General features: G+C 34.2%; 1 long non-coding RNA gene across 1 annotated transcript in view; it reads left to right on the top strand.

Moving 5' to 3' along the window:
- Window positions 1–24,291, top strand: part of LOC118187656 (uncharacterized) — a 36,541-nt gene extending 12,250 nt beyond the window's left edge. The window contains exons 2-3 of the long non-coding RNA XR_004757996.2: window positions 12,463–12,560; window positions 21,662–24,291. This is a non-coding gene — a long non-coding RNA (uncharacterized LOC118187656). The remainder of the gene's footprint in view (window positions 1–12,462; window positions 12,561–21,661) is intronic.
- The last annotated feature ends 1,064 nt before the right edge of the window (window positions 24,292–25,355 follow it).

Here is a 25,355-nt window from a genome sequence, read left to right as displayed (position 1 = left end):
CTCTATCGGGTTAAGATCTGGCGATTTAGGTGGCCAGGACATTAGCTGGAATTTGTCCTCATGCTCCTCGAAACATTACAACACAATTCGAGCATTGTGGCATGGGGCGTTGTCTTGCTGAAAGATTCTACTTCCAGATGGGAAGACAGACGTCACGTAAGGAGGCAACTGATCCGCTATTGTATTCACACAGTCCGCAGCTTTCATGGTCTATTCTACCACAAATAAAGTTCCCACAGTCGTCAACGAGAACGTTCCTCAAAACATAATACCGCCACCACCAGCGCGTATATGACCTGCGGTACGGGGGAGGAGCAATTGTTCGCCTGGAAGATGGCCTGACACGACCATCGAAGTGATGAATGAGAAATCGTGATTCATGCGACCGCGCAATTGTCCTTTTACTTATCCATGGTCCAGTCTGGATACTCTCGGACCCACTGTAGTTCATGCTGATGCTTGGTCAACAAAGGCACACGAATGGGACGTTTTCTGCGCCGTGCCATATTCAACAGTGTCCGCTGAACTGGGTGTTCCGGAAGACTTGCCCTCGGATCTGCACTGTATTGGGCTGTCAGCTGACCCACTGACTGGTGCCGATTTGGCTGTACCAAGCGAGACAGTCTCCGACGTCATTTTTTTTATGACGAGTGGAAGTTCAACACCTTGGCGTCTACTGCTGGATTCACCGTCGTTTATCCACTTTGCAGAAATACTAACAATACCAGATCGTGAACGAGCTACCAGTCAGGCAGTTTACTAGCTCCGAGACTTCGGACCATAACAATCTATCCTCTGTTAAATTCCTTTAGATCAGCAACTTTTCCCATCACTCGCAAAAGTAAGTGCAAGAATTATTCCTTCCCTGCTCAAAGCAGCATTTAAATAACATTCCCACTTAATCAGTTAAAGTTACGTTAACATATCCGAATATTGATTTGAAATTCAGATAGTTCTAAATACTTTAGTTTGTTAAAGCAATTTATTACAATATAACATGGTCACATATATTCATTACGGTGCATTCATGTATTCTATTTTCATAATTTCCATTACTTCCATTTTTAATTCGTCATGTAATGATTAATTTATGTGTTATTTTTAGCTGTGAACATTTTTGCTGCTTTCTCATTTTCCTCAAGTTTATTTATCATTATAAAATTTTATATAATTTATTAAATCTCTTTTTGTATCACTCTTGCTAAATTTAAATTTATTATATTTTTACACATTAAAATTTTCGCACGGGTATAGAAATTGTATACATTTATCAAATATTTGGAAGCCACAAAAATAATTATATAATAATAAAGATAATTGTATAAACTATATAATAAAAAAATATATTGAAATTTTGTAAAATGGGGTGAACGCTGCTAAATTTTTATACGCTCGTGACTTCGATATAGCAAATAAACACAAAAGTATCCTTGAAATATTTTCTAAGTCTAATCGCATCTTATGGGTATAATAGGATATCTAGGACGCCAGAAAATAATATATTAATCCTAAGAACAGTAATAATAATCTTCTCAAGCATACATTGTTCACATGCAGTGTTATAAATAAAATTTAAATGAGCTTATAACTACTTCTAACGCTTGTAATTCGCTCACGTAAGTAACTTTATCTCTTGATTATTTCGTTTTTAGAGTATCTAAAGGAGAACCATTACATGTGATTTCAGAGTTATCTAACTCAGGAACTTTGGAAGTCTTGGGGAACTTTTGGAAGTCTTGGGGAACTTTTGGAAGTCTTGGGGAAAAATTAATATTTAATCATAGAAAATTTGTCTTGTAATTCGTTCATGATATTTATATTAGATACCTTGTGCATGATTATGAAGTAGGAAACGATGTTTTATGAACAATATGTTCAGCTATTCATTAACATAAAGGATGTAAAATATTGCAAAGTAACTTCCCTCTGCTGTGATTGTATCAGATTACTGCGTACAACTAATTTAGAGATAGCTTAAAGCAAAAATTTCGCTTCAAAAGAAAAACTTCTTATGTTTTATGGAGGCTAAGAAGAGTTTTACATCCTGGATAAAAACTATTCTTTATTATTGATTATATTTGTTTCCTAACACAAGTAAGATGTATAGATATATATTCGTGAGATAATCTCGAAAACCAATTTATTGAATATTCTCCAGAGATCGAATGAATTGCGCATTGTTAATTCAGTAGATATTCGCGCACACCACTGAAGCGAATCATTTGGGATTAGAGCACCTGCTGATTTCTAATTACGAAAGGAAATAAGTCATCGCTGGTGCGCATATTGAACGGCTGCATGCTTGTAAGACATAAATCTATTCTATATGTTAAATATCGTAGCACAGTATTTACGCGAACGAAACCAAAAACCGAAAGAGAGTAATGGGTCGTTTTCAGCTTCAATACACTTTTTAGGAGCATCATTTTGAAGACATACGAATGCATTGAATGAATGTTGATGCAGTTTCAAATTAATACGTAATATATTTGGTGCTTATATTATTTAATTCTGATATATCGTACATTTATTGCAATTAAAGGCACAGTAACACAGTCAAAGTTTACTATCCTCCATTTAGCACAGTTTTTTAAAGAATCATAAGTTAGAATAACTATGAAATTTTTATTTAACAAGTTAGAGAGCTTGCTTAAATCGAACACAAATCAAAGTTAACAATCTTCACAAACATTTAAATTGAAGTGATGGAACAAGAACTTCCAAAAGACTCATTTATAAGTTTTAAATATCCTTAGGCTAACCTATTAGGCAATAATAGCAGGAGTATATTCCAAGAAAGAAGGTAACATTGCTGAAAAAGAATGAAACTTAGACTCAAGTACAAAATCTTTTTAAGACTTCTGCATCAAAACATAGGTAGACTCCTCTCTCGCCAATATTTCTCTCCGCATATTTGAAAAACATCATCTGCTAAATCACAGCGCGGACGAAAGTGTGTCCTGAGTGATCGTGACAGACGATCATTAAGGGCAATTGTGACGAAAAATAAGAAGACCACAGCTGCAAAAGTTACTGCTGAGATGAATGTTGTGTTACCGAACCCTGTGAGTACCAAAACAATTAGAAGGGAGCTTCATAAACAGGGAATTGCTGGCCGTACTGCAATTGAGAAGCCACTCATCAGTAATGCTAATGCCCGTAACAGGAAAAGGTGGTGTTTAAGTCATAAAGCCTGGACTATAGAGCAGTGGAAGCGAGTAATATGGTATGACGAGTCTTCTTTCACATTGTTTCCCACTTCTGGCCGAGTTTACGTCTGGAAAACGCCATCTATAATACAGACTGCTTGTTGCCAAGAGTGAAACATGGCGGGGGTTCTGTTATGGTTTGGGCAGCCATATCGTGGTTCTCTGCTAGCCACATGATAACTGTGTCAAGGCACATCACTGCCAAGACTAATGTGAACATTTTGGCCGATTAAGTTCATCAAATGGTACAAACTTTGTTCCCCCATGGTGATGGTGTCTTCCAAGACGACAAAGCCCCTGTTCACACAGCTCACATTGTCCAGGACTGGTTTTCTGAGCACAAGGATGAGTTGTCCCATCTCCCCTGGCCACCACAGTCACCAGACCTGAATATTATCGAACCTTTGTGGTCTACATTGGAACGGAAAGTGCGTTCTCGTTCTCCACCGCCAACATCGTTATCTGAACTTGCCATCGTTTTGCAGGAAGAATGGTATAATATTCCCTTGGCAAACATACAGGAACTGTATTTATCCATTCCGAGAAGACTGCAAGTTGTTTTGGATGCCAACGGGTTTCCTACACCATATTAAGCAAATAAACATGTTTTTTTAAAGGTGTTTCCATATTTTTGTCCAACCCCTGTATGATAGTTACATAAAATCAGGACAGTTATGTGTACATTTAAAAATTATCTGAATTCCTATTTACAATACTTTTACTGAGATAATCAAAGTAAACTTGTAATTCATTTACACATTGACTGGATTTCCAATGACATTTTAAACTGCTTTACAATATTATTTTATTAAGTACATACAAATTGGATAGTAATATGCTTACATTACAATAGTTTTGCTCTTACAGTCCTGTTACTATTCTACGGGGTGAGCTATTTTTCTAGTGTTGATTTTCAGTTGTTGTAGTATTTTGATTCGCTATTGAAATTATGCTAGAAGATACAATTCTCAAGGGAGGGGGAGAATTTCTTAATACCTTGCTGAGCATAGCCTGATCATCTCCTCTATTTCAGTTTTCGTCTGCTTGTTGCCACAGGTATTCTCCGCCCATTGCGGCCAGTATTCACTGCTTGGCATTTTTAAAGGCGATTTATCAGTTTTGTTTGCAGTTGAAGAGGTAGTGATCTGCATCACCCACCGAACCACATTCACACAATTCTGATGATCGTTTGCCGAATCTCTTAAGATAATGTGGGAAGGGACCATGGCCAGTGAAGAACTGAGTTTGTGCTTCCCTGTATGTATTAACTGAGCATGTAACTTTCGGAAAGAACTTGTAGATTCTCCTCTCTGTGCTTTCCCTTTCACATCTTTTCTGCCATTCTTGTAAAAGTCTATTGAGCGTGATTTTTATAAATAGGACTGCGGACACTTACTGTGTTTTCCAGTCTACTGGAGTCATTGGCTGCAGATTTCGCAAGCACGTCCGCCGCTTCGTTGCCAGTAATACCCACATGAGCTGGAACCCAGATCAGAATAGCTCTGTCATCTGGTGGCATACTTAGAAAAATTTTCTGAATATCTTGCACCAAAGAATTCCTTGCCTGTGCCCTGGGATGGACTCCAAACTTGAGGCAGAGTCGCTATATATGTTGACCTTTATTCCTAATTTATATTTTGCCAAATTGATGGCTGCTTTTAATGCAAGAAGCTCCGCCTGAAAGACGGTATTTTTGACTGCCAGTCGTCTTTCGCAAGTTTTAATCACTTCTCTTGTCTTGGAGTACACAGTAGGCACAGCCTGTGCCTTTCTCCGTCTTTGAGCCATCTGTATAAATAGCTAATGCTTTCTCATTTGGCGGGATGTATTGCATGTGTATTCTGTGGGATAAATCCGTACGTGCAGAGTGTCCAAGCATGATCGGCTTGCCCTTCTCATAGTCTTTGTGGTAGAATGTCTTTTACCCCAGAGAGATGTTATTTTCCAGACGCAATGTCCTTAATAATAGTGATTTTCTCTCCACTAGAAGGTCCAGTGGAGAGATACACGCCAGCACTTGCAGTGCCGCAGTTGGGGATGTTTTGTAACCTTTGCATATGATCAAAAGTTGCATTCTTTGAATGGTGAGAAGCTGCCTCCTCATATATAAGCTTCCTTTCCCATATGGCGGCCCCATATAATATGATCTTTTTTGAGATTGTTCTGTACCAGCTTTTGAGTATAGAGATTGGAGTGTCCCAGTGAGGTCCTGTTGTTCTAACCATGGAATTACTAACCTGATTTATTTTCTGCTTAAGCTCTTTAACATGAGGTACTCAGGAAAGCCTATTTTTAATTATAATACCTAGATATTTAAGGTCAGTGACCTAGCTGAAGAGGGGTGGCAGGCCAGTCTCTCAACAACCCATGACCAGATGTCTTCAATGGGTAACAGATCTGGAGACCGTGCAGGCCAGGACAGCAATCAAATACTTGTGTATCGAAGAAGGTCAGAGCACGACGTGCAACATATAGGATTACATTATCTTGTTGGAAGATGGCGTTTGGAAGGCCTCGAATATAGGGCACAACCACTGGAGGTAAGATGTCAGAAATGTAGCGATCTGCGTTCAAATTACCGTCGATCCGAATTAGAGATGTACGTGTCGTATACCCAATGGCTGCCCAAACCATCACACCAGGTACAGGGCACCTGTGCCGATATCGAAAGCAAGCAAACGATGTGAGGTCTCCTCGGCGCCCTCAGACACGTATACGGCCATCAGAATACTGCACGAAGAACAAGAACTCGTCTGAAAAGACGACATTGTACCACTCCTGTATCCAGCTTTGTCGTTCGGCGCACCAGAGTAGCCATGTTTCTCTATGCCTCTTAGTCAAGGGAAGCCGAAGTAAGGGTCGTCGTGATGATAGTCCACGCGACTGCAGAAGTCTACGCACCGTATGAGCGGGTACTAGACGTTCCCAAACATGCCCATTTCCTGACTAGTGGTCCGTGATGTAGTTGTACGTACCAGCTGGGCTGGTACGTACAACTAGTAGGGCTGGTAGGGCTGGTACGTACAACTAGTACAACTAGTAGGGCTAGTAGGGCTGGCCTCACAATATGTTTGTTCTCTCGTGCGTTAGTCATAGCATGGCGTTGAGATCCTGCATGCTTTTTAGTATGACCTTCAGCAACCTATTAATTTCCCAGTCACATGACAGTGGTTGGATGTTGACCAGTGCAAGGGGCGATACCACGGAACGATAATCCGCACTCTCGATAAGGCAACGATACTGCCTCTATCGAATTCCTACACTTGCTGGTAAGGATTTATTATTATTATTCGAGACATAACACGATATTCTGAGCAAACTTCAACCTTGCGAAGCGCTTTCCGCATGAAACATTCACTACACAACTTTTCTTTTATGCAGTGCTTCAGATGTCGTTTCTCCCTCCTGTGTTGTCTAAATGGGCTGAAATACTATTCATTTACATACCCCAACCTCTTCTTCCTTTAATGCGATTTTGACGTTCGTTATATCATTCCTTACTAGTGTTGCAATTTTAAAGGCCAGCAGTGTAGTTACCAACATGCAATTCTATCTATGACTTCAGTTTCATTTAGAAACTAAATATACAAGATTAATCACTTAATCAAAGAACACGGAGCCCCGCATAGCAAAGAAGAAAGTGAATTTGCATGCCTGCCGGAGGAATTTTCGCTCTGTCTTACATAGAATCCTATGCAGCTCGAATTGGTAACAACAAAAGTGTAAAAGCAATAGAAATATTTATTGGTATTTATCTTGAGGTTACAATTAAGAAGATTAACAAAAACTTAACTTTTGCTGTTTGCGGCATGCACAGTAACTCAGTTATATGTAAATAAATAAAATTCAAAGTCTATGAACCTGACTTCTTTGCTTACAGGCTTTCTCACGTTCAAAAAATAAAATCCCATTAGCAATCAACACAACACTTCAGCAAGTTAGTTTAGTATTAGAGCGCTCTAGTCCTAAGTTGCCAAAGCCATCTGTCTAAACTTAGAATTTCACTTGTTATTTAAATTTACTCTACTTGCACTGTCTACTGGAGTAGAAAAAAGCAGTAGAAGTAACGGAAAGATTCAGTATAATGATATTAAGCGTTAATTTAAATAAAACTTTTAACTATAGAAGATTTAACGTGTTTCACAAACGACAATCTTAGAGAAAATATTTTTCGGAAAATCCTCGAAAGGGAAAATCTGGCAGATAATGCAAAAAAAAAAAAAAAAAAAAAAAAAAAAAAAAATGAACCTCTACGTATATTAAATACGTAAACTTTTTAAATTATATTAATCGTTTATTTATTAAAATGTGGTAGCAGAAGCAAACTGGGAGAAAGAGTTTAATTAGAGTTTTCTGAAAAGTGAACTCAGGTGATTTGTTTGCAGGTTGATGCTGATTATTTGTAGATGGAAATGAATGATCATACATAAGACATACAGGACGCAGCCAGAGATAAGCCTCGTCTGATATATGGATCATGTAGCAATTTGTCCCAGCTCGGGAAAGCATATCTATACTTGCTATATACATAGAACTGTTTTGTTTTGATTATGCTGAATACACATTTACAACATATCAATAATTGCACATATTAATTGATAGAAAGTAACGTATAATTGTAAGATATTTTCTCTCTCCTTCCAGAATGACATCGTGATGTAAAGGTATTCTCAACGAGTATTCGAGAGGTCCAGGTCCGAGTCCCGGTGAGGGCATTGCACATATTTCACATCTTCAGGTTCAAATAAACCTAATGACTCTACATAATAACCATTACAATTATCAAGTTACTATATCATATATAGGGTAATTACCTTAATGAAATATACTGTTATTACGTACAGTTATGCAATATTATTAATAACAAAGTTTTATTTTATTATTGCTTAAACACACTTTTTCAGCTTGCAGTGTATCAATAAATTGCACATCTCCAATACTATACATCTTGCATAATAAATACAAAACGTCTAATATTATTATACACTTGTAAGGATTATGTTAATTTTATTAACAGTTAAATTTTAAGTTAAAGTTCCTTTCCTGTCAAATTCTTAACTTCAACTTACTACTTCCGGCCAGAACGTAGTTTTGGAATCACTCTGAATACTTAATGAGGAGGAGCGGTATTTAAACCGCGAAGTCTACTTGCTAAATTAGAGAGAATCAGTTTCTGATTTGCGCGCGTCTGCCTTTTGGCTACTCTCTCTCAAAGCTTTTATTACGATCGACCGTACTCAGGCCCTTGATAAGCTTCGTAGTCAAATAGAGTTAAGGGACCAACTCGATTAGAATCTTGATAGCTTCGGCTATATCTCTTTAGTTAATCTTAGTTTTAGTTTATTTCTTAGTCTCTTAAGTTCAAGCCCAAGTGTCGGCTTTTATTGTACACTCCAAGACGGAGTTTTTTTAAATCTTATTGGAATAATAAAGGATTAGTTACCCTTTCATCTTGTTGTTTCTTGTTACACGAACTTAAGCGATTATTCACTAACTAGTTCTTAAGATTCGTCACTTTCTACAGTAACTGAGAAATACACTAGTGAGAATCTTACACACTAAAATACATAATATTAAGTTATATGTATCATATACATAGTTATATACTTAGTTATACATAAGTTATATGTATCTTGTTCAATTGAATTCTCAATTGTAAAGAAGCCGGAAAACCCTAAATGCTAATTTAAAGCAGATATCCTTATCCCTCCTTTTATTAGTCCTTAACAGCAAGTGATACTTACAGGATAATCTTATGTTCTCTACCATGCAGTCTGCAGCGGATAAATACGTTCTAGTATTTCTATAACCCTACAAAGATTTAGTTTCACCTACCTCGATATGCCACCGAAGAGGTTATTGCCGCATTTGAAAATGAAGTATTTGGACTTCATTTTGTTCAAAGACAGCGTATCGGTACATCGGCATAGATATTTATGTAATTATGCAACTAATATCTTGCAGAATATCAGATTTTCCATGCTGATTCCAATGATACTCCGTAGATGTACAGTTTCTCACTGGTCACACAAATTAAATGAAGGACAAAACCATAAATTCTGTGAAAATTATCGCAGTTATTGGGCTGGCAAGGTGGGCTATTTTGGTAGATTATTGCAGTTTTACATAAAATGGAAAATTCAAAATGTTTACTTAAAAATATAACCTTATTGAATTAGATATTATCCGTTTTTGGTCGATGACCTTTACCATCTTTCAAGCAGTGTCATAATTCCATATTCATAATACTTCTGATTTTGTCAACAAAAACTAGATTAAAGGAGATTTTACGTGTGATTAAAACTTTACCATTCAAGGAGGTCTGCATGGAATGAAATAAATGGAATCTGAAGGTGCAAAGTCAGGTTATATGGTAGTTGTGACAACACATCCCAGCCTAGCTCCATTAAGTATTGGCGAATGACTAAACTGTGTGTGACTTTGCATTATCATGTTGGAAAACAACACTCTTACAGTTTGGCAATTCTGATCGCTTTTCTTGAACTTCATCACTTATTCGTGAGCTGTTGAACGCAGACGTTTGAATTAACCCTTCGGTTTCTTGGTAAACGTTCAAACTGTAGAATTCCTTTATAATCCCTCCAAACTGACAGCATAATCTTTTCTCTGTGGATCTCAGCTTTATATATGCTTTATATACAACTTATTGTTATATATAAAGCATATATAGCTCGAGTAAATCATAATATTAGCATAGGAAATAAATAAGTATGCGATTATGTCCACAACAACCTATATTTCTATACAAATAAACAACCATACTGGACTTAGCCGCATTCATTTCTTTAAGGCTGCGCAGAACATAAAGGTCTAGAACTGTGTATATTTATCCTAGAGATGTTTCACTGTGCTTTAATTACTACTTTATAAAATTATTTTTTTCATATTACTAAGTTGATTATCAGACACACAGACAACGCCTCAATTATGAAATTACACGCAATTATTGTTTCATAGAAATCGTTACATTTTGCCTTGGATGTGAATCACTGAAATCTCCATTGATGGGTTTTCAAGGTTGCGCGAATTAGCTACTCTACTAATCTATGAGAACTGTACAATGATTCGAAGCCGCTGGAACGTTGTCAAGGCTATATGATTAGCATTAATATTTTTTGTTTACAAGAATTAGAAAATGCTTCGATTTTACACATTTCTGCGTATAATAAGGCACACCTGGTAAATTAAAAATGAATACATAGCTATTAAATTCAACTATGTACTAAAATCTTTCGTTCGCCGTGTTTTATTTTCTGGAACATGTTTTCCAAACTCAAGTGTGTAAAATAGGATGTATATGTATTTTTATGCAAAGCCTTTCAAGTTTATTAATTCTTATATTTACAATTATTTCTGTTCATTCCATTTTCGTAGAAGATGTTTCTTTAACCAGAATTAAGAAAAGACTTCATTAATTAATGAAGTTATCATTAATTTCATCAGTTATGAATGAAATTACTATAAAAGCGATTTTAGATTACAAATTTGCTATTAAATTAATCTTATAAGTTTGTTAAACTAACAGTATTTTACGTAGAGCTATTCTTTTAAAATTGGAGAGTTATACCTCTGCAGTATGTTTATCACAGGCAGGTATGAATTAAATATCAGTGTTATTTAGTGACTTCTAAAAATAATTACTTATTTTGAGGATGATATCGTAGTAAAAAAGGCATTTTTCCTTTTATTTTTACAAATTTACATGGGCGAATTTCTTTCAAACACCACATCTAGTTGCTTCCCATGAACTGAGCACTTAAACCCAGTTACGACCGATCAAATGAAATGTTTCGCTTTAAATTCCTATGCGTTCATACTATCTATGAATATTAAACTTAATATTAATCTAATAAACTCTCTCTTTAGCCCCGTCATAGATTAAAAGTATTTTATTTTGATATTAAAACGCAAGCAGGATAGGCATTTTGCTACCCGATTGAAGCTTTGCGGGTCCCAATTTCGGCAGCCCAATGCTTCGCTAAATCCTATAAATTATTTTCATCCCTAAATTTTGCTGCTCGGTGCTTCCCTAAATTACAGAAATTTCACCGTCCCTAGATTTTAACGCCCGGCGCTGCTCCATCGGTTGCATCAACTCTGACGCAGATCTTAAAGACAAAAAAGGGTTCTACTAACGCCTTCTTCGAGCTGTAGATGATACGTTAGTAAACCACTGGTGGATCCAGAGGCGGCGTTTGGCTATTGCTGGTATGAAATTTTCACTACTTATTCTTCACTTGTTTACTTATTTTGTGAGATTTAGGCTTAATTTATATTAATTAACCTAAAATCTGAATTGATAAACCTAAAAAGCATGAATAAACCTAAAGAACATTAATAAATCTAATATTCAGTTCTTCTGTTTACTCCTCATTTCAACTAAAGCATATTAAGAAGATGCAAATCTTACGCATACTTTCTTTAAGAAGGTAAAATAAACGTTGAAGTTGAGACTAAGAAAGAGATTTGTTAATAGAAAATACAGGGAAGAAATCTAATAACCCGTTTGTTCACTTCTTTCTTCAATTTGTTTTCATTAAAAGGGAATAAATGAGCTTGTTAAGTGGTAGGTTTGCGTCAGTGGCGTAACTACGGAGGCAGAGGGGGCGGTCTGCTTCATGTGGTATTTTATTGGATTCGTTATTATTCACGTGAAATACTATTTTATAAGGCCTAAAGGTATGGATTTTCAGAGTCGAAAGAAAAAACTGATATGTGTAAAGAACCATGAATTGTCATACAGAACTGAATTGTAAAAAGAAAAGATTTTTATATTTAGTAGACAGAATATTCAAAGAACAACTCACAGTAAGATTTTCAACAATTCCATGTTTTTGTTGAGTTTGCTTAATTCTATCAAAATACAGAATGAAAAACTGCAGTTTCCAAGTGTATGATCGCATTGACATTAATAGGGCAGAATTCCTTACTAAGGTCACCATATCACATTTCCAAATAGTACTATAATATGATTACTGCTGCGAATTTTCTCACAATTGCTTAAAATATTTCTAGCTGAAGAAGAGTTTTTCTGAAAAATAAATAATTTGCGAAGTACTTAAAACCTACAAATAACGAGCAAGAATAGAAGCAATGGTATATACTTTTACAATGTAATCGATGATTTTCTATCATGAAATAAGTAAAATTGCATTTTAGAATGCCGGATTTAAAGTTTTCTTTCAAAAATATAAGCGCATATTTTCAGTTTATTTTCCTTTATATATTGTAGCCCTTTCTGTTATTGAGAGAAAGCGGAGACCACCCCAGCGGGGAAAGTCTAGTTATGCCAGTGGTTTTGTAAATGTTAGATTCCACGTATAAGGAAAGGTAAATGCTATTTTGAATACATTTATCTATTAATTATTTATATTCATACATTTGAAGCATATTTGTAAGAATATTGTAGGTGCTCATGTCAACATGTCAAGCAAGTAATTAACGAAAATCAATTCTCAATGCTCTCAGTTCTGAATATGGAAATAAAAGTGAAAATAAACACATATCTTGAATTCTGTAACCAATAGCAATAATAATTTTTATTAATTTTACTGCAGGCAGCAGGAAAGACCTCAGTTGCCGTTGAGCTACCAATGGGCTATAACTGGCTTAAATTTTCGAGGCAATTATCAACATCAAAGGGTTAAAAATTATAACAATACTTCAAATTGAATTTTACTTTTCTTTAAAGCCTATATTTAGTCTTTAGACACGAAACCAAGGTCTCATCCGTAGATTCATGCTAGCTACATGCTACGAAACCCGATATCCATTTCTTCGTTATTTCTACTTCGTGATTTGACGTGAACATTTTTTTCTGAATATGAACTTGAGCGTGATGCATTCAAAATTTTACTTAAAATAACCAGTTCTTACTTTTTAGTTTTGCCTTAATTATATATTACTATTTAAAAAGGTGGTGGTGATGGCGGTGTATTTGATTACGGCAAAGCATACGAGGGAAACACGTTACACATAGAAAAAAACTACGAAAACGAGACCATGCAGCCAGCTCGTTCGATGGGATTAGGACCCCGGCCGCATTACCAGTGTTCAACGACTTGACCGCTTGACCACTGGTGATCCGCGTTTGAAAAATATTTAAGATAGAAATGAATGCAGAATCTGTACACTGTAAAATTCTAGTTTAAATCAATTTTTTTTTTCTACAGGCCAAAGACAGAATATCTACCAACCGACTAAATGTAGAGCTAGAAAATTTGAAGAAAGCCGACTGTAAAGTATTAGAAACCTACACTGTTTATGGCATTCTTGGTGTAAAATAATATTTAATGCAAAATACTTTAATGAAATGTATATATATTCTGAATGGTTAAATTTGCTGTACTGAGTTACATATTTCACATAAATAAAAAAAACCTTATGCCTCGATTAATAAACATTGTCAGTTTAATTCAGATTCATGTTATCGCAAATTGACGACAACAGATACCTTGAAGAGGCTTTCAATTCTACGGTTTGAAAATACTCCTGAATGTCACGTCTATATTCAGGGTGTTTCTCCGTCGTAGTTAGTTCTAATTCGATAGTAAACATTTCATTTGACATCCAAGTTATGAAAAATATTACTCACTAATTTAATTTTAAAAAATGCTGTAAACGAAAATAGTGCGAATAGTAGGAATAACTTTATTTTTGTTTTATTTTTAGTTTTATAACAAAATTTTTACACCTCGACTCATTTTACTGAGCCCTAAACTATGTTATATTTCGCTTTTATTGTTCTCTGGAAAATAACGTTTTTGACTGTATAATTACCAATGATCTAGGAGTTAATAAATTTAACTTTTGGATAAAACTTCCTTTCAAGAATTAAACTAAGATCTAAACGGAAAGGTTAAATAAGATTTTTTTTATTTCTATGAAATGTTTTAATTGATTCTAACAAATTTCTTAATAAGGAACTAAACATTAATGAAGCTCTCTCTACATTTCTACATTACCTGGCATCTTAGCTCGTTTTTGATGTTCTTTTAGCTATTTTTTATGATAAAGTTATTTATCTGAGAGCTATGCGAAACGTTTTCCTATAATCGCTCTTATAATAAAGCTCACTGGTCAATTCTTTTGAGCAGATTTCATTTTATTTTAATGTTTTGTAACTTTGAATCTTTTAAACTGTACGCACTTTTTTGAATTATTTTTGGAGTTAAAACGTTTTGTAAGGGTACATTTGAAACAGTAGTAAGTACGCGGGATGGGCATTATTTGAAATCAAATGGAGCAATGTTTTCTGTTGATATTAATTTACATACAATGCAGCATAATTTCCTTATCAATGTAGGGCTCTATTCTGTGTAATCTAACTTAAGGATCTTAAAATCTACTAATATTAGCAAGCCAGTTATTACTCCGTCTGTGAAACTACTACGGCAGTATCTTAACATGGTTTTAAATAAGCTCCTTTATTAAACACTTGGATTTAACATATTATAAAACTTGTGCGTAGAAATCAAAATTCCGCCACTTGCAGGTATTAGATAAACGTAAGCCGAATTCACATATATTAAAGCAGTTGGGAGCAGGAGATTGCAATATAAATCTACTAACAAAGCTTTTGCTAAAATTCTAAATTCGCGGTGTATATTCGACTAGTAAAATGGCTAAAGCAGGCTAACTAACATAACAGAAGTTTGTAAGAAAAAAATGCTACTGTAAGCATCCAGATTTGAATAATCTGAACTCATATGCACCTTAAACTCATTTGCTGATATCTAACGAAGATGAGAAGTGATAGTATAGATCAAAATCTTAAGGAAATTGGTTAATTAAAATAATATCTAGGATGGTAGGGAAAGAAAATAGGTATCCGTAGAAAGGACTGCGATGTAGGAAGGAAAACTATTAAATCGACAACGTGGCTCACATTTCATTACCCTATTGATGAAATAAATGGATCAGCTTGTGATCTGAAAATTTCAGGCTGTAGTTTCATGACTTAAAGAAGAAGTACGGTTAATTTTGTTTAGTTAAAAACATGTATAAAATGTTGATGTAATTATTTTATTTTATGTTTTGAATAAAAATAATGTTTACACTTGCCTGCTTGTAAAGCTAAATCTTTATTTTTGGGTGAAATGAAAACTTGTCTAAAAACAAATATCAAGTTTAAAAACTGTTGTGTTCATTAATGCATACTTTTTTGAACGGCAACTAGTGTAAAGAGAAAATATGAAAATATTAAAAATGTGTGTTCGAGAAAGGAATGCTATGTATGCATTAATATTAATTTTATCATTGCTACTTCATTTTGTTTTTAATGCAGGCTTAATGCAGTACGCAGAATATACATAATGCAGTATGCAGACTCTAGATCTTTGCTGCGCAGAAATTGAGAAAAATATAGTGCTATCTAACCGTGATTCAAATCATGGATCTATTTGCTAGTTGGATTTGTTCATTATACCACAGGAACACGTAAGGGAAACCAATTGTACCACATATAAGGACAACCGTTTATATCACAAGAGTTTGTCAAGGGGAATCCGATAATTTCTTTCCCGCTTAAACGGCGACTGGGAAGAGGTATTAAGCCCAGATGATCAAAGTGGGTGACACGTTATCATTTACCCCCATTTTAGTTCGAACTCCATTGTAGAGTATATTAGCTTTTCGCCGAAAAAAGCATTAAAAAACAATCGTGTTTGCGTCGATACTCGTACCACAAGTTATTCAGTTTTTCAGGTGAGTGTTTTAACTACATACATTATAAGAGCACGAACGAAATAATGCGATATTTCTTTGCAAAATAAAGTTTGAAATTTTGAAGTCGGGAGATTATACAGTATTAGATACGTATTCTATTTATTACATTAATAGCATAAAATAATACTTGTTGCAAAGTAACGTTAAATCACAGATAAAATGAGTTTTTAAATGACTCAATTTTTCCTACTAACAGCAACAATTTAAGAAAAAGGAAACATCTTATGCATCGTCCATTGGCAACAGCACGGCTGTCATATCTCTGATGTTTACTTGTAACAGATGGGATTTTAGAAGCATAAAACAATATCCATTTGAGGTATTAAATAAATTCTAAAAACGTTTTCTGAAATTTTAAATTTTGCCTAGCATGCATGACGTATGTTCGAATTTAATAATAGTCTGATTTTGAGAAGACTTTAAAGGTGGTAAAGGAATGACAGAAGCAAATTTTATGCAGCATGATAATCATTATGCATTTTGTTAAATTTGCTTTAAAGTATTTCGAACATAAGCATATTTTTTATCGATTTCCTCTCTGCCCTGTGTACTTTATAATGTGGTGGTATGCTATACTTCAGGAATATCCTCTTTTACGGATTTTAACGTAAACATTTTCTCTCTGTCTCCTTATAATAGGGAAGTAATATATATATATATATTATCCTTCAGTTTTCCTCCAAATGGATCATTTGTCTCGCATGCTAACACGTAAACAAATCGATTAAATGTCCAGCCAGCATCAGAAAAGAATGACCACAAGATGAGCACGGTTGCTAGGGAAAGGGTACCTTCCCGCCGATTAGGAGAAAATGTGGAGGGGAGGGAAATTTCCAGACACAGACAGGAGAGAGTGCTCAAGGTTATTCCAGTCCTTGCCTGTCCATTAATATCGGAGAACCAGACTTTCAAGATCTAGTTACAAAACCGGCTATTAAGTAATGCAAGGGTGAATATAAAGAAACCAAGATTTTTATTACACAAAAAACGCTAATTTCAAACTATATGAAAGATTAGAATGAAGCGTGAAAAAAAAAACTTCCTCTTTGTAAAACTCACTCATGTCGCTTGAAAACGAAATACTTGTATCTTCTGTTTTACATCTCTGCATTGGATAGATGAAGAAAGAGTTTAAAAGCTGAAGTTATTCCCATTGAGCAAAAAGTCTATTTGTCAAAATATTCTTTATACTTTCTGAAGTTAAATATAAAATGTTCGGCATATTTTCATGCACAACTCACTGAATATTTGTAATTCCCAGCTTTCTTGGACCGCTTTCAAGGTTAATAAAAACTGTTGTGTTACGCGATTCAAGATCATTAATCTTCAAAACTTCGAACCTCTTGTATTTTGAAGTATTTCCCTAAATTTCACGAAAGTATGTATTTGTAATGAGATCCGAATCAACTAAGTTAGTTCCTTATATCTTTAAGAATTTTAATTATTAATATATGGAACTTTTTGTAATATTTAAATTATAACAGTACACGAAACATTTTATAAGATTGTTCTCTTTTTTTTTTTTTTTTTTAATTCGGGAAATTTATATAAAAAGGTTTGTTTTGTGTGTACAAAATCTCTATCGGCAAAGTTTTACCTAATTTAGGGAAAACAAATGCATGTCTAAGATTAATATGTAAGATAGTAAAATCACTTTTTTAAAAGTCCTGTATTTTGAAAAAACATACTATTCTCTCTATATATATTATAACATGCTATCTTTAAATGTATCCCTTTACTTTCAATCAGTTTTAAAAAGGTAGAATGTTTTAATGCTCATAATAATGTTAGCATAAATGAGTCCAAAATATAAAAAACATAAACGGAAGCACTAATTAGCATACTAGATTATTACTAAGCTATAGAAAAATAATAACAGAATTATTTTCGAAAAATATATTAAATGAATAAAATAACTAAAGATTACAAAAATTTCCTCAATTTTTTGTTTAAAAGCCAATAAAAGGAGAACTCTCCGTTACCTGTTGGACTGGGTAGTATTTAAAAAAACTATACTGAATGCAAGATTTCTTCATTGTGTCTAGAGTGAGAAAAATGGTGCTGCGCAATTAAATCAATCAGGTAAAACCAATTCTTGTGGAAGGCGCCAAATTTTGTTAAATTTATGGATGTAAATCGCATAGGATGAAGTTGGAAGGTTAATTTCTCAAATTCTGAAATCTTCCTGAAGAATTTGCTTTATTGATTATAATTAATTATTCCTATTTTTATATAAAAATCTTTAAACTAGTAATTATCAGCGAGAATGTTTCTTTTAATTATGCACCGCCATGATAAATACTTTCTCTGTCTATCTGTATGGGATTGGTTATGCTTTTCTTTTGCATCGTTTTAGTTATATTCGCGTAAAAAATAATCTTCCTTATTTACTATTTAAAATAATATTTTTATTTTCTTTTTTAATTACTAATGATTTTTCTGAACATACAAAATTGTATTGTAACTTAAGAATGAAAATTTTCATTACCACATATATAAATGTAAAAATATTATCAGAGTTATTTACATTATCTGTAACATCTCGCCCGCACCTGAACCGTGCAATCAGTGCTGCCGTATGATATGGTAGAATTCTGAAGCAGTAGAGACTGCACCAAGGGGCAGAAAATCTAGCTGTACCCCTGACAGTATGTATAGTTTGATAAACTTACGTTAGTAAGTTAAGATTTGAATTTGTTCACTATGACTTCAAATGAGTCCTGAAGTTCATTTCCTGTTAATCTCAGGTAACTGGAAGTGAAACATGCTCTTCAAACAAGACTTGACAGTTGTTGTTTTATACTTATTCCCAAAATGTTCTTCTAAATCCAGTATTGGTAATCTGTTCCTTGGAATAAAAATAAATAACGTAAGATCCTTAAAACTAAGTAGTACTGCCATACTAGCTCACTTCTTATTTTGAATGACAGGTATAGGAAATGAAAATCAGGTAAAATGGAAAATCGCAGAGCTGGATGCTTCTCAGAGAGACTCTTGGGTCTTTAATTTTCCGCCAATCATTTTCGAGTCTTCGCTTACGTAGCCGCCGGCTTTCTTCCTTATTGGAAAGTGAGTGGGACGTTAACTGAAATAGTGACACACTCCGAGGGCAAACGGAAATGGAAAATGTTTCTACTGAAGTCACTTCGTCGAGCACTCATCCGCGAAGAAAGCAACTCGGGCATTAAAAACTGCCATGGATTTAATTAATACGTAATCAACAAAGCTCCTTGTGTCAACCAGGTTCAAAATTGGATTTGCAAGGATAGTTTTGAACTTAATGATGATCTTAGTATTGCTAATAGTTAACAGTCTTAATCTAGTTGTATCGAAAAAAAATCGTGTTTCGTGTACTTATTTTAGTAGTTTATAATATTAGATTCGCTTTCCTCTTATCCCTGCTGTGAAACGTCAGTACTTCAAATAAAATTACGTTTATGTAATTTTAAACGTGCTAATATTAAGATTAAATGTTTTATAATATTTCATTTTATAATCTCTGAATGTAAGAACATTTCACGTTACGAAACTACTGTGTAAAGTGTCCTTTTTAAATGATATTTAATAGAAGCAGATTAAACAATTCTAATTTAAAGGAAAATAGTAACACTACTTAAAATACTATCTTTGAAACTAAGTAGTTAACTACTATCCTTAAAACTAAGTAGTAATAATAATACATTTCAGCCAACGATCACTAAAGAGAGAAAAAGCACTAATTTCTACTTAAAATAGTATCTAATTTATCATGACTCATTTCTGACATATTTCTATTCAAGAAATATATCAAATAATGACAAATGCGTCTGTGGGGGAAAAAGACGATCTGAACCATTATAGTATTTCTAAATGCCCGCTGAAGAGGCGCCATCATAGCGAATTCTCCACGGCAGAGCCTTTAAGCGTTATTTGAAAAGTCACACGAGGAACAAAATCATTCTTTAGTCTCTTCTTTATGTTACATACTGTTCAATAAAACCCACAGAATTTTAATTCAATATATTCTATTTTAAAATATGCATGTGGCTTTTGGCTAGTAGAAAGTAAAACTAAGGCATTATTTTGCAACAGCATTCGAGTTAAAGAAGCAAGCATGACTATTGGACACTTAGCTAGAAATTCTAGTAGTGCTATACATTTTAGCCGTTTTATTTAGAGTATACATGCTTCTTTGTATTAAGTTATAAAAGTTAATAATTTAGTCATTTTTTAATGTCCTACACCTGTATAAATACTATTGTTATCATTCATAGCTGATAATTAACTTACAACAATTTTTGGAAACGTAATATCAAAGTTGGTTGTTTTTGAAAGCCAGATAAAGAAGAATGCAATTCTCGTTTTTTTAAGTTGCGTTTGCACAGCTCCGACATACTAATGCGATACAGTAAATGAATGTTGACAACTTCAATATGGACGATTCTGATTCCTCAAGAATTTATTTATTGAAGTTTTCGTTGCTACAAACTGCTGTTGAACCCATCAGATAACTCTCATTGACTGAATTAGCGTGATATGAAGTAATTATAACCTCCTTCTTTGAAAAACATTGCAAAATTTGTTTTAAATTTATCCCACATCGGTATAATAAGAAACAATTTCATGTAACGCTTATAAGAGGCTTTCATTCGTTAAAACAGACTTCTGGTACTTAAATAGTAACTCGGCTTTAAAATAAAAAAGTAAACAAATACTAGAAATTGTTCTTAAACCCAAACGGCGCCAAGGAGTTCTTTTAACATAGGATGTGACCAACAAAAAAGCAGTTTGTTCCTCATCTGCTCGAGACAGTTTCTCATCTGACTCGAACAGAAAGGGAATGATGCCATCAGAAAGGGTATCCAATCACAAGGTCGGATTCTTTCCAACGTTCTCTGCGAGGTACAGTTTTCATAAATACTTTCGTATTCTATTTCTGACTTTGTTGGCTGCATAAGATATGCGTATCGTTTTTCTCAGAAAGTCTCTGACAAGAACTTTTATCTCAAAGGCGTTAGTATGCTTCCTTATAAGTAATTAATTCAATTAATTTCCACTGAAGCGAATCGAATCTGAGGCATAAATCTTGTCAAATGTAATCTTTTAACATAGCGAATTCTTACAGTAAAAAAATAAATATCCTACTCCACGTTTTTTTTTTTTTTTTTTTTTTTTTTTGCTATTGTTTTAATTAAGGGCATAAAATGGATATCTTCTTAACTATGAAATTATCACAAAAATGCTAACGATTCAGAGAAAGTACATACTTTGTACTATCTACTATTTTTACTATTATGAATTACATTCAATCACTTCAGAGAACAGAGATAAAATTTGTTTAAAATTTTTGAAGTTGACTTTTTGTCATCATTGTTGTTACAAAGACAAAAATCACGAAGTTACAGAAGCTTCATTTTCTGATGAAAAATATTTCTATATGTTATTACGTCAAGAGATCACTAGAAATAACTCAAATTACTGGAATCCACAAAAAGGGACGATGGCTAAAAAATACGTTGAGATTTAGATACTCCTGTGAAGAATTTTCTACTGAAATCATGAGTTGAAGTATTCGTACAAATTCTGCGCCTTAAGATCAATGAAATTGTGAAGAACATGTCTTATGCTATTAAAAGAACACTTCTCTTACTTTAAAAACCTTTCGCCGTGTAACTAAACAATTTGTTCTGCATTACTCTTTAATAGATTTTCTTATGCTCTTTCAGGTTACAGTCAAAAAGAAGTAAAGAAGAGAGAAAGCTACTTTTTCTTCTAAAATAGACGAAAAGAAACTGTGTAACATGTATTCGACGCACTGGCAATTTCTCCTCAACGCAATAAAATGAAAAGAACAGCAAATCTCCTATTTCTTTCGTTTCGTTTCCATAGAATAAAATAACTTTTATCTAAGATGTCCTGAAGTTCAGCGAACAAAAGACGCATTGTATGGATAGTGGCTCCATATTCAGGAATTCGAAAAAGAACTTTAAAACTTCTAAAAGGGATTACTCGGAAGTTAATAGAAATTCAGAAGATGCCGTTTTCGCCTCTGCATCACATCTCTTATTTCTTCGCATTGCAGAAGAATTGTACATTAAAGGAAAAGATTTCTTAACAGGGAAGAAAATTTGATTTATTTTTCGTTACCGCTTTTATTTGCATTTAATTGAACTTTTGCGCATTTGTCAAAATAGAAAATGTTATTAACTAAAATAATATCAAGAAGTACTTAAATAAATTTTTAGGACAAATAATGTAGGTAGTCTTATTCAGAGGATTTGAAGACCTATAATGAGTATAATTTCTCCAGATGCCTTTTTAAAATTCTTCATTAGTTTCAGAACTGAAACTGTAATCGTTACTTCGTTAGAAATGTATTTCTTGGGAAGCAAATATATCGAATTTGATCACCTAATAATATAATTATTCGTCAACTATTAGCACTTCCTTGATAAATTACTACCGTTCCAGATTTTATTTAACTGGTTACAAAAATCAAAGCAATATAGAAATTAATAAAAATAAAAGTACACTAAAACTTAGCACTTCTAGTCACACTGAATCAATGAATAAAGTATCTCAGGGTGACCATCTACCATAGACAAACACCTCTGATCACGTCTAAGGATATAAATAATTGATATTGCTTTCCAAAGTATACCACTTTCTCTAATAATAAAATTTGTTTAGAGCCGTTGCTGGTCGAACCAGCTAGGTTTCAATGTACTTTAAAAGGCAAATCTGATCCTGGCAATCAACAACGTCAGGAAGTACATATCACGAAATATGTTGTATACCGTAAGACATCATCGATTTCTGGCAGTAATACGTGCTAAAAGTGTAAGATATTTTCGAAAGGTTACATGGCTGTATCTTGAATGATTCGTTATAGAGTTATAATTATATGTTAAGAAATGGAAATCATAACGTAAAGTTTCATACTACAAAAATTCTGATGACATGGTAACCGTTAGAATACAAACGTAAAGAGTTTGAATTCTTATATACTTGTGGACAATTGCTAGGGACGGATGACAGTAGCAGCGATAGAAACCACAAAATGGAAGGCAGGAAAATATGGAAATTAGCAAAAGTGCGGAAATTATAAACTGTAAGACGTGTTGTGCGTATGCAAACTTTTTATTGCCGAAGTTGTTCGTCACGTGATGCGCTGATAAAAGGGATAAAGGATCTGACACGTATTGACCTTTATTCTTTAAAAGCAAAATTTAACGGTAAAGAATCAATTTATGAATTTGAAATTTTCGATATGTCTTAAGGACATCACTTAGATGATTTTAGGAGTGGTTATATTATTGAAAAAAAATTGAAAGAGGGCAAAAAATAATAGATGTTACTAGGGACTTTGACGTCAGCCACAATGTTGTTTTAGATCTTCGGAAATCATTTCAAACAAATGGAATGTGTAGCAAACCTCACGAGGGAGGAAGTGTTTGCAGTAAGACACCTGCAGAAGATAATAGTATTATCGACAAAATAATCACAGTTTATTGAGGGGACAGATCAATTACTTGCTGCTACTGGCACGCAAATCTTTCGAAAAACTGTAGACAGACGTTTGCATCAAGGACTATACTTTACCCTGATGTGTGCGTTTTTTGTCTAGACAGAAACGTACGGTCAATTTGCAATGGTATCACGAGCATCGTAATTGGACTCAACAGAACAGTGCTAGTGTAAGATTCTTAGATGAGAGTAGGTTCAGTCAGTTTCCCGATTATAGACACCATTCGATTTGGCTTGAAAGTGGTACTGCTTGTCGTCCAGGAAATACTCAGGAAAGGACCAATATCCGAGGTGCATTCCCATGATATGGGCCCGCACTATAATCAAAGGCCTCACGCCCCATACTTGTGGTTACAACTGGGACAATGACTGGCCAACGACTCATTAATGATGTTCTGCTGCCTCAAGTTCACGTGTTCCGTAGTGCTGTCAGTGATAAATTTGTTTTCGTAGATGACAACGCAACATGTCATCGAATAGTCGCTGTCCGCTAGGGAGTGAAGCTATTCAATGCCTCATATCGCCAGCACGTTTACCAGATCTAAATCTCATTGAAAATGTTTGGGATGCTTCAGGAGTCTTGCTGGTCGACAATGCCCTCTAACAAACAAAGACACCCTCATCTGAAATTACCCCAACAGCCGTTGGATAATGTTGTGCAAAGTATAATATGACTTGTGGAATCTTACATCACCCTTCATGGTGACCATGTCTCGAAATGCCCTCTTACACCAAAATGCCTGTGGCCGGTAATTGCTCTTTTTTCACTTTACATATTCAGCACAATATGACCATTTTGTCTCTTGAACGTTTTTCAAAGCCTTCAACAATTCAGAGCATAATAAATTATCTTTATTGTTATGTCTTAGTTATTCTGCCATTATTTTTATTTTACTTAGCATCCAAACACACTTTTTAACGCACTATACAGCCGTTCGTGATACGTCCTTGTCCACCAGCGTATTAGCCGCTTGCAAAGAAATTTTCTGTTAGTAAGGAGTTCCTTGATCCTCTAAATTGATCCATAAACTTCTCTCAGTAATTTACAGATTTAGCCTTTGAAAAACCTCTAAAAATTTTATGACGCAAACAAGTTTTATCTTATAAGAAGAAATAATGACGACATTGTTTTAAAAAACGTAAAAAATATAATTATGTTAAACAAAAATTTCGAATTCAAATTTTTCATAAATAGAAATTTGATATTCGTGCATTTATACTGACATTTTTCTAATATGAATTCCATTTCTAATATGCATTTGAATTCTTAGATGCCTATCTTTAACTTTGTTCTTATACCGTTTGTTCCCATGCAGTTTTAATTTACTTCCGACTTGCGTCGTTCAACCTTCGGTCTGGCATGCATTTAGTTTGATAAATTACGCATTCGAGACCAGACGTTGGCTGTACAAACTTCTAGTGTTAATTTAAAAATGTTTACCATCTGTGAGTTACCAATTAACAAAAATTACAGGAGCTGCGAATGGTCACTGAGCAAAGAAGTAGAACTCTCTTAGCCCTCCGATGCATACCAAAAACCTTACTTTTCCGTTTGAGGGAAACAAGGTACTGATACTTCAAACATATACATATATATATATGTACTACATCATTTGTTATATATATGTAATGATTCCAAATGCGTAGATGAAAACACTGGAACTTTTAGCAACTTACGATACTGCGTAGATGACCGAGAATACCGTTGTGGGTTGAAGGTGGCAGAGTGAACAGCATGATGACGCAATTTAGCACAACGTATCTTGAAAAATCACAATGTTTATTTTTTTACGTATATCAAATCATCCTTTTTTCAAACAGGATGTTTCCTAATTATATTTGAATACAGAAGTTGCATTTTGAAGTATGACGTCATCTTAAGCAAGCAAGCGG

Source organism: Stegodyphus dumicola, chromosome 1 (assembly GCF_044657685.1).
Source record: "Stegodyphus dumicola isolate Sdum_Otavi_A_Nest chromosome 1, ASM4465768v1".
Classification (NCBI taxonomy): domain Eukaryota; kingdom Metazoa; phylum Arthropoda; class Arachnida; order Araneae; family Eresidae; genus Stegodyphus; species Stegodyphus dumicola.
The sequence above is the reverse complement of the archived record's forward strand: the minus strand, read 5'-3'. Positions and strand labels throughout refer to the sequence as shown.